This window comes from Pipistrellus hanaki (genome assembly GCF_964339955.1).
Source record: "Pipistrellus hanaki genome assembly, chromosome: 3".
Taxonomy (NCBI): Eukaryota; Metazoa; Chordata; class Mammalia; order Chiroptera; family Vespertilionidae; genus Pipistrellus; species Pipistrellus hanaki.
Genome location: NC_140505.1, coordinates 166,891,041 through 166,903,903, shown reverse-complemented (window position 1 = coordinate 166,903,903; position 12,863 = coordinate 166,891,041). Strand labels below are relative to the sequence as shown.

The 12,863-nt window shown below is 38.5% G+C and overlaps 1 protein-coding gene across 2 annotated transcripts in view; it reads right to left on the bottom strand.

Moving 5' to 3' along the window:
- DUSP16 (dual specificity phosphatase 16) overlaps positions 1-12,863 on the bottom strand; it is a 70,055-nt gene that overhangs the window by 51,904 nt on the left and 5,288 nt on the right. The window contains exons 2-3 of one of the 2 annotated variants that reach the window (XM_084877634.1): positions 10,804-10,920; positions 9,283-9,383 (exon numbers count right to left, since the gene is read on the bottom strand). The gene's annotated coding sequence lies outside the window, so the exon portion shown is untranslated. The remainder of the gene's footprint in view (positions 1-9,282; positions 9,384-10,803; positions 10,921-12,863) is intronic. The other variant, XM_084877633.1, reaches the window with a different exon arrangement.

Sequence of the window (12,863 nt, the reverse complement as noted above, 5' to 3'; positions counted from 1 at the left end):
TACCCAGGAATTTTCCATTACTAAGGGCAAATCACCAGCACAAGGGCAGATAAACTTTTGTGATCCCTCCTTCTAATCTAGCCCTCTAAAAGTTCATTTAATACACCGCTGAGGAAACCAAGATTTGGGCTCCCAGCCAAACATTCTATATTACATTCAATAAATGACACCCTCACCATTCTCAAGATTGTACCTGCTGGTGGCTGTGTTTTTCCCACAATTAAATTACAAACTACAGGGATGGTGAGGAGGAGCCTGCTCAGGGCCTGGATAATCTTCACATTGAGATAATTGTAATATCACCAAATGCATTTCAATCCTGAATTTGAGTGTAAAATTTGGGTTAAGAATGACCAAGGGTGGCTCTAAACATCATGGCAACGTCCCACGATGTAGTTCCCTAAGGTAGCCTTCGTCCCCTGTGTTACCTCCCCTGTTCACACCCCCAGCTGCATGTAGTGTTTTGGTAACAGTATTTAGTATTTGTTTATGTTCCCTCAAGACCTGGCAACAGACCTGAAAGCAATGCAGATGTCACAGACAGCCAAGCACAAAGACAATACTAGACTAGACACACTGGGTTCTGTTACAATAACTCATTTTCTGAGTCACCATGCATATTCCTCACCCACTCCTATTTGGTTTACTGGTTTTGCTTTGTTTACCTCATTACCTCACAGAGTTAGCATTAGAGCGTGTTAAGTTACAACACCAGGTGACGATAACATCAAACTACATATAAACTAGGACAAGCTCCCTAAAGATTGGTTACCTGTCAAACAGGACCTATAAGATGCAAAAAGGTTAAAATATCAAATACATGAAACCTAAAATAATTCTAAGCATATCACAGCAGAATCCACAGTACCCTTCAACCTCAACCACCATAAGCACATTATTTCTTTCCTTTAATTACTACAATACATATCACTATGAAAACCATGGACAAAGAATACACAGATTGATTGGGTAATATTTCTTTTATGTCAATTATAATTATTACTAATTATTATTATTATTATTTTTAATCCTCACCTGGGGATATCTTATTCTACTGACTTAAGAGAGAGAGGAAGGGAGATAGAGAGAAAAATATTGATGTGAGAGAGAAACATCCACCTGTTGCCTCCCATAAGTGCCCTGATTGTGAACTGAATCCACAAACTGGGTGTGTGCCCTGACCAGGAATCAAACTCAACACCTTTTGGTGTACAGGATCAGGCTCCTACCAACTGAGCCACCTGGCCAGGGTGACATTCAATGTTATTTTAAAATAATGTCAAATATATAGCATAGTGATTAGACATTTATATAAAGTGATGCCCCCCTCTCCCATAAGTCTAGTATCCATGTGCCACCACACATACTTTTTACAATATTATTTACTATATTCCCCATATTGTGCTATATATTCTTGGAATTATTTTGCAACTACCAATTTGTATTTCTCAATCCCTTCGCCTATTTTACCCAGCTCCCCATCCAACCTCTCTCCTATCTAACAACCATTTTGTTCTCTGTATCTATGTGTCTGTTTCAGGGTAATATTTATTTAAAGCTGGTATTTAACACAAAAATGTAGCTGGTTTTACAGAAATAAAAGTGTACTGAATTTGAGTTGGTGTTCTATTTGCCGTTATGTATTTAAAACAACAAATACACTATCCAATGAACTTTGACTTTTATTCTTCATGACTGTAAGTAGGTTAAAAAAAAAAACAAGACAAAAAAAAAAAAAAAACTACTATATATCTCCAGGGCAAAGTACAAGCTCTATTATTACAAGACAAACCCAGTGAAGGACTTGTGTATAGCAACAGTTGAAGAATTAACCTTTCAGCCCAGGATTTGAAGGCGATACCAAGAGAAAAATGAATAAGATTAAAAGGTCCATCAGAGCTTTGGGGAGTGCTTCTTACTAGCCATAAAAAGATTTCTCAGTCTACAGGCCAGATATCACCAAAGTTCTAAAGAAATTTTAGATGTTAAAGGTTAGTTGGTGAAAAACAATAGGTCTCTTACTTTTCCTTCTTGTGTCCCTCCTAACCTTTCGTCCTCTTTAAAGAGCCAAGTGCTCCAGGACACTGTCTTCCTGCTCCCAAACTACCCTACAGGAGCAGCCAGCTAGCACACTGCTCTTAGAGCAAGAAACAAAGAAGAGAAGGTGAAATGGCCAGGAGAGGACTTGATCCCTCAACCTAGGAGAGTGGAGACTGGTGCGCTAGACACGCAGTTGAAGAACCTCAAGGGTAAAGAAAGAATAAGGAGTATTTCATGACAATGTGTTTAAACCAGTAAAGAGATGTTGGCAGCAATGAACACGCAATGACGAAGGTGGCATGCTTTACTCCTTTACATCCCTTCTAATACCTCACTCTCAGAGAAGTCCCTCAGTAAATGCTTGCTCATGCTGATTACAATGACGTGCTGATGACCACCTGCAAAAAGGAGGAATTTTTGGTCCAGGGAAAAAAACTTACTAGACACAGAACCAAAGTGCTTATTTTAGTGACTGAATTGAGGTCATTTCTATAATAAAAATCTCTACTGATTTCACATAACTTTTATTTAAAACTTGTTTAAAACTATTTTTTCCTGGCAAGTGGATACTATCCTGCCTAACACTTGGTACTTGGAAATCTTCCCCCTTCCTCCCCAAAATACTGTATCTCTTTAAACTCATATTACATTAATTACATTCTATAATGAGACAGCCACTGGCAGCATCTAAGATCCTGCCACACAGGTCATTCATTTGCCAGAAAAACAAAACAAAACACTTGTCTGTCTCTTAGTTGAGACTATAGACAAGAGAAGAAGGGGTTTTCCACTGTATGTAATTTTTATTGTTGGTTATAAAACCAAAAGCTATAAAATCAAGCTTCCTGAATATTTATATTAACAAGGCTCTTAGTCATTCACATAATGAAAAATGAAAACAATTGTTTTAGTTACATACTTAAAAGAGCTTCAGTAGAAGGAAAGTTTTAAACTAATATTTGGATATTCTTTGGTAATGAAATTAGATACTGCCCTAAGCTGTTTAAAACAGCTGTTAAATCCATATACATACATGCATTTTATTCTTAAAAATGCACCCCTTTAAGAAGTGCCACAGTTAGTAACGTTTATCTCCAGGATCTCCCAATACTGTATAAACCACAAATAAAATGCAATGGAATCCTTCCATAAGATTTTTGTTAAATAGAAGGTTAATTAACACTGTTTAGGTTAATGTTTTAACCACCTTCTTTAAAAGCAGTGTAACTGCTTTGTAATTTGTTAAAGTGGGATTATGACTTTCATGTAATCTTGACACAATTCTATATGAGGAACCAGATCACTGTTTTTGTAGCATAAGGAGAATCCCATTTTAAGGTTCTGCCTCATTCAAGTAAAGTTCAGTCGCTACAGTGCATGAAAGGAATCATTTTCCTTTAGTTGTCCTTTAATTTTATCTAGGGCAAATATGCACTGTGAACACTATTAACAAATAGGAGCAAATGCCAAAAGGGGATGTTCTGCCAGGTTTTTAACAATAGTGCTTGAAATGCCTCCTCTGTTGGGACAGGGGCATTTTCTCAGAACACTGTACTAAGGGTATTGTAATTATACACACATATGTACATGGTCCCCTATCAAAATGAAAATAAAAATGCAATTTGTTTTCCACTGTCAGTGAAAATTTGGGGCAGGATATGAGTAACTGCCAAAAAGCCAAAACCTAATTCTATTTTAAACCTTCTATACCATCAAGATCTTTATTAAAGATACTTTTCAGCTATCAGGTGACCAATAAACAAGTCCTTAGTTCACCCTGGCTTGATGCCTGTGCTGGTGGCCAGAGCCATTTCATGCCTGGGGCACTAAAGGAAATTAATTAAAAAAGTAAAAATAGCTCAGCTGGCGTGGCTCAGTTGCTGGGCATCAACCTATAAACCAGGAGTCTCGATTCCAGGTCAGGGCACATGCCCAGGTTGCAAGCTCGTTCCCCAGTGAGGTGTGTGGGAGACAGCCAATCAATGATTCTCATCATTGATGTTTCTCTCCTTCCCACTCTCTCTCTCTTCTCTTTAATCCTACCCACTTTTTAATTAAAAAAAAAGATATAACATAAAATGGTCAAAAGACAGGGGGAAAAAAGAAGAGACAAGAGTTTTAGAACTGGAAGTTACCTCAGAGATGATCTAATACAACATTTCTTATTTCACAGTTGTCTCTAAATTAGCTCTGCAACTAATTGGGAATCAGGTCTGTATAATCTCCCACTGAAATAAGGAAGAAAATGGATATGGCCTTGTTTATGGGGAACACTTACAATAGTCTCCAGGCTGAAGAAAAGTTATTTTAGCAAATAACAGCCTTTGTGCTTCCCTTTCTGCATATTTGTGACACACACTCAGCCAGCACCCATCTGACTTGCTTTCTAACTCGCTAACAGAATCCCAGATTTTCCTGGGCTACAGTGATGTAAGCCCAGGAAATGATCCATGATGTGCATTACATGAATCAGGATCACCCCATTCCCCTCAGCCATACACTCACTTCCCTGGTCTTTCCTGTGGGAGGGGGAAGTCTAGTGAAACAGTTCAAGCAAATGACACTAAAGAGAAAACTGAATGGACGCTTCTGAAAAAGATCTTGTTCTCTGTTAGGGAAGCAATGGAGGAAGGATTGCTTGATCTGTCTGTCCCCCTTCCTCCTTCTTGCCATGAGAAGGGATGTGATATCTAAAGCTGAGGAAGCCAGTTTATGAGCTGGTGGCAGTAAATAGACACACAAAGGAAAGCAGAATCAAAGCCTGCAGAGACCATGAGGACACTGCTGAGCTGCCAGACCAACCATGAGACAACCTACCCCTCAACTTCTCTGAACTGCGTAAACAACTCATGGGTTAAGCCTCTTGCTGGTGGCTTTCTGCTAATTACAACTGAAAACAGTCCTGAGTTTAAAAAAAAAAAAAAATTCTGTGGTATGTATGACTGTCTCCAGTCCTGTTCTGCCCAATCTCATTCCCACTACACACATACACTGTTTATACTTACATGCAACTAAAAAGTGACAGGACTGTATTCTCCTGCACAGTTAACAGACCAGTTTAAATACTTAATAGTGAGTACCTCAACTGTATAACCCTAGTAACATAAACGTCATCCGTAGAGAAAACATTTGAGGAAAAACATCATTTAGAATCATGTTTGTTTTTTATTACTGGCTTTGATCATTCTTTCTGGCATCTCAAATCCTTTATGGAATTAAGTACCACATAAATAACAAAACTGATAAATGATTTCTTTTTTAACTAAACTCTTTAATCATAACTGTCTGTTAGTAAAAAAATAAGTGTTAAAATTTTATTCTTGAATTTACAGCCACAAACATGGCCCAGTCAATATTTTCACATATTGATACTTATAACCAAAGCTTAGAGACTAACTTGTACTACACCAAACTCATGGCACTGCTGTCTTCTCCCACTAGTTATAAAAACAAGTTGAATACTGGCAAGACATTAAAAGTCAGGCTATCCAGTACCATTTTTTAAAATTTCTTTATTTTTAATTTAATTTTTTCCATTACTATTTTCCAGTACCATTTTTTTTAAATAGTTATTTGAACCATATTTTGATGGAAATCTTTCAAATAATGTTCATCTCCATGACTCCTGTTACAGCCATCTTTGAACTTCCCCAGATCCCGTCCTTCCCGTGTCCAGCACATGGAAGAGCCAAGCTCACCCATCTTCCTCTCTGCCCTCAAAGCTTATCCCCACTCTGTCCACAGTCTACAGTTGTTCCCATGAAGACTGATGTCTACTCCATTTTCCCCTTTCACAATTTCTTCTTTCCAACCTCATGTGTCTTGTCATCCCTCAGCTTCCTCAGAGAAAAAAGGTCAACAGCTTCCCCAGTTGGAAGGAACAAACAACTGTCATGAGCATCCATGCTCCTCTCAAGTATGTTAGCATCACTGCCCTGCTGTCACTCAAGGCAAAAATGTCTGTAATCCTGATATAAATGAGTGTGAATACTGTATTTTATACATATATGTGTGGGCTCAGTGTTTTTATCGTTTAAAAACACAGGGAGATGAAATACTCATTTTCTGTTAAGTTGCAGTAAAGTGCTTTTACCAACTCTTCCCCTGTATATCCTTTATCCTACCACTCAATTCATGCTGTATGACCTTTAACCCAATGTGGTCTCTGGGTCACCCACACACTAGCATAGTCTCGTCTTCCCTGATAATTAACCAGTTAAAACTGAAACATTACTTTATTCATATGGATATCTATATTAGACTGCTCTTAAAAATATATTAGGACACTGCAATAGTTTAAATCATCATTTTCAAAGTGTGATCGAGAAACACCTGGTATTTTACCAGGTCCCTGAGGCCATTTCAGGGAAATCCATAAAGTCAAAATTAGTTTTAGTAATACAAAGATGTTACTTGTCTTTTTCACTCTCAGTATCTCATAAGGGTACAACAATAAATCCAGAAGATACATGATGATAATGTATCACTCTGGCAGCTAATGAAACATATGCTTGTATATATTCTTGTGTTTCTTAGAATTTTCTAAGGTAGCAAATTTAAGGTATGAATATGCATTTTTTAAAGAAATTAACTCAGTGTGTTCTCAGTACTTCTATTTCCTAGGCATAGCAATCTTTGGCAATATCTATAACTTCATTACTCATTATCATCAAATGAATCCATTGAGTTTAAAGAAAAAGAAAAGGATGGAAAAAAAAGATAAAAGAAAAGGATGCAGGTTCAATTCCTAGTGAGGGTGCAAAACTATTGTAGGATGTGGTTTGACGTTCCCCCAATCCCCCCGCCCAGGGCACTTAAAGGAAGGCAACAGATCAATGTTTCTCTCTCTAAAATCAATAAGCATGTCCTCAGGTGAGGATTTAAAAGAAAATAAACAAAACTGAATGTTTTAATAATTGATATGATGAGCTCTTTCAAAGCAAAAGGCTGTTTTCAAATTAGAAATGAAAAAGCCCCTGATTTGTATGACTCACACTGCTGAATGCCTGCTGGATGGAAAGTCAGTAAAAGAAATCATGGCAATACTACTTATCAATGATGCAGTATCTCATCAAATTAAATACTTTACTGCTAAGTGCCTTAAGGATAGTACTTTTGCTTTATAAGTGGACAAAGCCATAGATGTGGGTGGACTTACTGTTTTGTTTTTATTATGCCAGTATCCAAGCCAACTAACCATCAAAGAAGGTCTTCCTTTATGTGAATACTTGGCAACAAATACCAGTACTGCTGAATTACTCAAAGTATTAAATAACTTTCTGAATCTCATGATTTATCCTGAAACAACATGTTGATATCTGCTCTAATGGTACAAAAGCAATAGTGGACAAAATGCAGGCACTTTCATGAATCAAAGCAGGGATAACAAAACTGTATCAGTAATAATTATATTTCTCACTGTCTATCAACCATATTTTTATAATGCATCACATATTTTTAATATAATTTATTGATTTTTTATGGAGAGGAAGAGAGAGGGATAGGGAATTAGAAACATCAATGAGAGAGAAACATTGATCAGCTGCCTTCTGCACACCCCTACTGGGGATGTGCCCGCAACCAAGGTACATGCCCTTGATCGGAATCGAACCTGGAACCCTTCGTTCAGTCCGCAGGCCAAGGCTCTATCCATCGAGCCAAACCGGCTTTGGCAACCATTTTTTAAAAACCAGTTCATCTTAACAATATTTTTGATAAAGTAAGAATTATAAATTTAATTAAATCTTAATATTGAGAACTTGGTCTTTTTAACATTCTGTGTGATAAAATGGGAGGTACACACAAAAATCACTTCTGCTACATATCTAATACAATAGCTGTCTTAAAGAAAAGTATGTATGCAAACTGAGTTGGGAACTAAACTACACATTTTTTTCATAGAATGCTATTTTTGCTTAAGAGAGTGATTGGAAGACACATTACAGTTTATTCAGACTCAGGTATTTGGCAAACGTTTTTCTCTAAAATGAATAAAGTGAGCCTGACACTTCAAAGAAAAACTGAATATATCTGTTGCCAATGATAGAATTTGAGCTTTTGAGAAAAAGAATGGAATTTTGGAAAACTTGAACTCAACACAAAACTCTTTGCTTCCCAATTCTTAAAAACTTTTTTTACTAAACTGATATTATTTAATGTTATTTGTTAAATGTTGTATAAGCAAATAAGTCAGCATTTGAAAGATCTGCCCAACTCAGTAAACCATTATTTTTTCAAATGACCAATGTCTAATGTTATAGAGTTGCATACACATCAAAGATTCAATACATTTTTAATGTTACAGAGCACAAAAATTTCACTGATATAGTTTCAAAGTTAACATTGCAACTAATCTTTAAGAATCTATCACAATTACACAAAAAGACACTGAAATACTCCATGCACCCTTTTCAACTATGTATCTTGTATAGCTGGGTTTTCTTTATATACTTGAACAAACAACACTTACAACAGACTAAATATAAAAGCATTACTGAAAATCCATGTCTCCTATTAAGCAGTGCATTAAAGCTAGTGGCAAAATATAAAGCAATGTCACACTTCTCATGGTATTTTCTGTTTTGTTATTTATGTTAACCTTTAATGAGTGTATTATTTTTAAACTGAACACTTTAAACATTTCTCAGTGTGTTTTATATTGATAGACATAGTCCACATAAACAAGTATCTTTGGGGTCCTCAATAATTTTTAAGAGCAGCAAAATGTTTGAAAACTGCTGGTTAAAGAAGAGCATTTATAAATACCCTATCTAATAAAGAGGGAATACGCTAATTGACCCTCAAGCCGTCACAAAGATGGCAGCGCCCACAGCCAGTAAGGAGGGAATATGCTAATTGACTGTCACGCCCTCAAAAATGGTGGCGCCCACAGCCACGAGATGGCGGGGCACAGTCCCCTCAGCCCCACCAGGGTGGCAGGTGTGCAACAGAACCAGGCCCGCCCCCAGGAGGACCCAGTCGCTCTGCATGCCTGCCTCAGGAGTCCCCAAGTTCCCTCAGCGCCCCAGCAGCCCAGGGCCAGCCCGAGGCGCAGGTAACCAGGGCCGGCCGAGGCGGCAGCAGAGGTGTGATGGGGCATCACCTTCCCCTGATCACCAGGCTGCCTCCTGTCCCTGAGGGCTCCTGGACTGTGAGAGGGGGCAGGCCAGGCTGAGGGACCTCCCTCCAGTGCATGAATTTTCATGCACCAGGCCTCTAGTGTATATATAAGAAAACAGGTACCTGAAATGAATCAGATGACCTCGGCTCCAGTTCTAGCAGTTCTTACTTGCTTTGAGATTTGAATAAATCACTTAGTCTCTCTAAGTTCTTGATTTCCTCATCTGTAAATGGATAAAAGACAAAATATGAAAAAGCAATTAATAAGCTACAGGTATACATTACAAGGTCACAAAGTTACAAGTTTTAAACAGTTTTTCTGACCATATTTTTACAAAATTCTCCCTTAAAAATTATTATTGAAAGCATAACATAGAAAATGCAGAGTGGAGATTTTTGATTAGCCAATTAGCTCAAATGTCTACCTACATGATTTTATTGTATTAAAGTTCTTTCCCTAGTTATAATTGTAAAGTATAATTTAACTACATAGTTAAAGTTCTTTCTCTAGTTAAAATTGGTAAAGTATAATTTAACTATCTAGTTAAACTAATTATGATTATTTCCTAATATACACAAAGTACAGAAAATACTAACAAACCCCAAGGTACCCATTACGCAGTAATAAAAAAATTTGTCAATATTGTTTTATTTCCCATTTCTGTGTTTGTGCCCATTCTAAAGTTTTTTAAAACAAACATTAGTCATGATTTCACTTTACCTATAAATACTTCCACATGCACCTTTAAAATGATACTTTCTTAATATCACTATAATACCACTAATATGGATACAAGTTTGCCCCCTCAGCCCAGCCTGTACCCTCTGGAGGTCAGGGTCCACCCCTTGGGGGATGTCCGACTGCCGGTTTCAGCCCGATCTCAGATATCGGGCCAAAACCAGCAGTCAGACATCCTTCTCACAATCCGGGACCACTGGCTCCTAACTGCTCACCTGCCTGCCTGCCTGATTGCCCCTAACTGCTCCCCTCCCCCCGCCAGCCTGATCACTTCTAAATACCTCTGTCTGCCAGCTTGGTCACCCCTAACTGGCCCCCTGGCCTGGTCGCCTCTTAGTGCCCCTGTCAGCCTGGTCGCCCCCAACTTCCCCCCTCTGCCGGCCTGGTCGCCCCTCACTGCCTGCTGGTCTGTCGTTTGGTCATCCCTCAATAACCCCCCTGCCAGCCTTGTAGCCCCACACAGCCTGCTATTCGGTTATTACTGTGAGGGCCAATTTGCATATTAGCCTTTTATTAGTATAGATTCTTAAATACCATCTAATACACACTCCATATTATAATTTCCTGATTGTCTCTAAAAAAAAAAATCTTTGTTAGTTTTTAGTTGGTTTGTATCATTAAAATATGGTTCTTACCAGTTCATTTTTAAGAAACACAAAATTTTTAGTAAATGCTAAGAAGAAAGAGAAAATAATACCATGATTAATGTGCCATGTGCAGTTTACAAAACAAAGTCAAACTGTCTTCCTGAAGAATGTGCTTCTCCCTCAACAAAACAACAGAAAAAAATAAAAGAAACCCACTACAAAATAGGCCATACTAGTGACACCTCAGTATTCTGAGAAGTAACAAGAAGAGGACACAGATCAGCTGCTCAGGAAGAGACCGAATTGATAGGAAACAACCTGCATTTTGGAAAAGATGAGGTCAGGTCAGTCACAGGATCAGGCAAGCAGGAGGTCAGGGTCCAGGTTCCAGAGTGAGCAAGCGGCTCCAACAAGCCAGGTAGGTGGTGCCCAGGGCTGTAAGGCAACCAACCCCCTTCAGGTTTCAACTCAAAACAAAAACCAGTGCTGTGAGCTAGAATTGTACTGGAACCGGGATCAAAAGTTATCAGTTGTGAGAATTAGTTCAACGTACTTAGCAAACATTCATCAAACGCCGACTCTACTAGGTTATCCTAGAATGAGTTGTCTGTTTTTTTTGTTTTTTAATCCTCACCCAAGAATTATTTATTGATTTTTAAAGAGAGAGGAAAGGAAGTAGAAAAACATCGACAAGAGGTAAACATTGATCCCATATGCACCCAGATGGGGGATCGAACCCACAACCTAGGTATATGCCCTGACCAGGAATTGAAACCACAACCTCGTGGTGCACGGGGTGGCACTCCAACTGAGTCACCAGGCCAAGGCTGGTATTTTTAAATGTATACAGCAAACAATAAATAGCATACAGCTCTCTACATATGTCTTTACACATTAATCTTAAGGGGAAGAATGAAGATATTTGATTTTACCATTTCAATTTATAGTGCAGCTTTTTTTTCTAAAAATCAGTTTGTCCCACTTCTCTGAAACAAATCTGAATTTTACTGTTCTTCCCAAATATTCCTGAAGAGAACCTTGTCATGTTAGCTTTCATCACACACACACATCATGGACCCTCAGCATTTATATCTACAATCCTTTTCTAAATGGAGTATTTAGTTTAGAAGAAAATCAAGGGAATGCTAAAGAATTTCCTACCTCCTTTGAAAATTTTCTTTTTCATAGCTTTACTCAAGTGCATCAGAATATACTAGAGATAAAAAATTGATTATGTGCATATAGAAAACTTTTTTGAAAGATTTGGTTCTGTAGATATAGACACTTAATATAAATTCTTTTTTGAATCCCTTACCTCAATTTCACCTATAATTTTTTATGTTTAAAAGTCCAGAAAGAGTGAAGGTGAGAGAACATATTTCTTTAAGAATGCTTGAGAAACACTTCATAAATGTGTCCAAAAGCAAGAAATAGTTAAGCCAAAACCGGTTTGGCTCAGTGGATAGAGCGTCAGCCTGCGGATTGAAGGGTCCTGGGTTCGATTCCAGTCAAGGGCATGTACCTTGGTTGCAGGCACATCCCCAGTAGGGGGTGTGCAAGAGGCAGCTGATCGATGATTCTCTCTCATCGATGTTTCTAACTTTCTATCCCTCTATCTTCCTCTCTGTAAAAAATCAACAAAATATATTTTTTTAAAAGAAATAATTAAGAAATTTTTAATTGGCACTGTAAAGGGCATCTCCTAAACAATAAAACCCAGCAGTCAGATCCTGCAGTAAGAGCCCAGACTTCCCCATTTCAGAACTGACACTTTGCTTCAGGTTATTACTATTTGTGGAGAGTAAAAATCCCAAGTTTAAGACAGTATTTCCAACGAGACCATTAACTTCCCTACAAATCTTTAAGGAGATATAACTAAGCACATGAAATACAACACAGTCCAAATTTGCTTTTCAATTCCTATACCTTGTGGACAAGACCCAGAGAGGACTCACCCTTTAACCTATTTTACCCACCTGGTAATAAAGCTGAATAGCTTATTTATGCTCTCTGTACATCTTTTTTTTGTTTCCTGTGCTGTCATACAGGTACCATCAAAACAAACTCTCCTTGGAATTTAGCTTCACACTGTAACACTAGAGGCCTGGTGCACGACATTTGTGCACTTGGGGCAGAGGGGGATGTCCCTCAGCCCGGCCTGCACCCTCTCACAGTCTGGGACCCCTCAGGGGATGTCCGACTGCTGGCTTAGGCCTGCTCCCCATGGGGTCCTTAGTGCTGCTATGGAGGTGGGAGAAGCTCCTGGCACCACCACTGCACTCGCCAGCCATAAACCTGACTTCTGGCTGAGCGGCGCTCTGACCACCAGGGGGCAGCTCCTGGGTTGAGCATCTGCCTACAGTGGTCAGTGTGCGTCA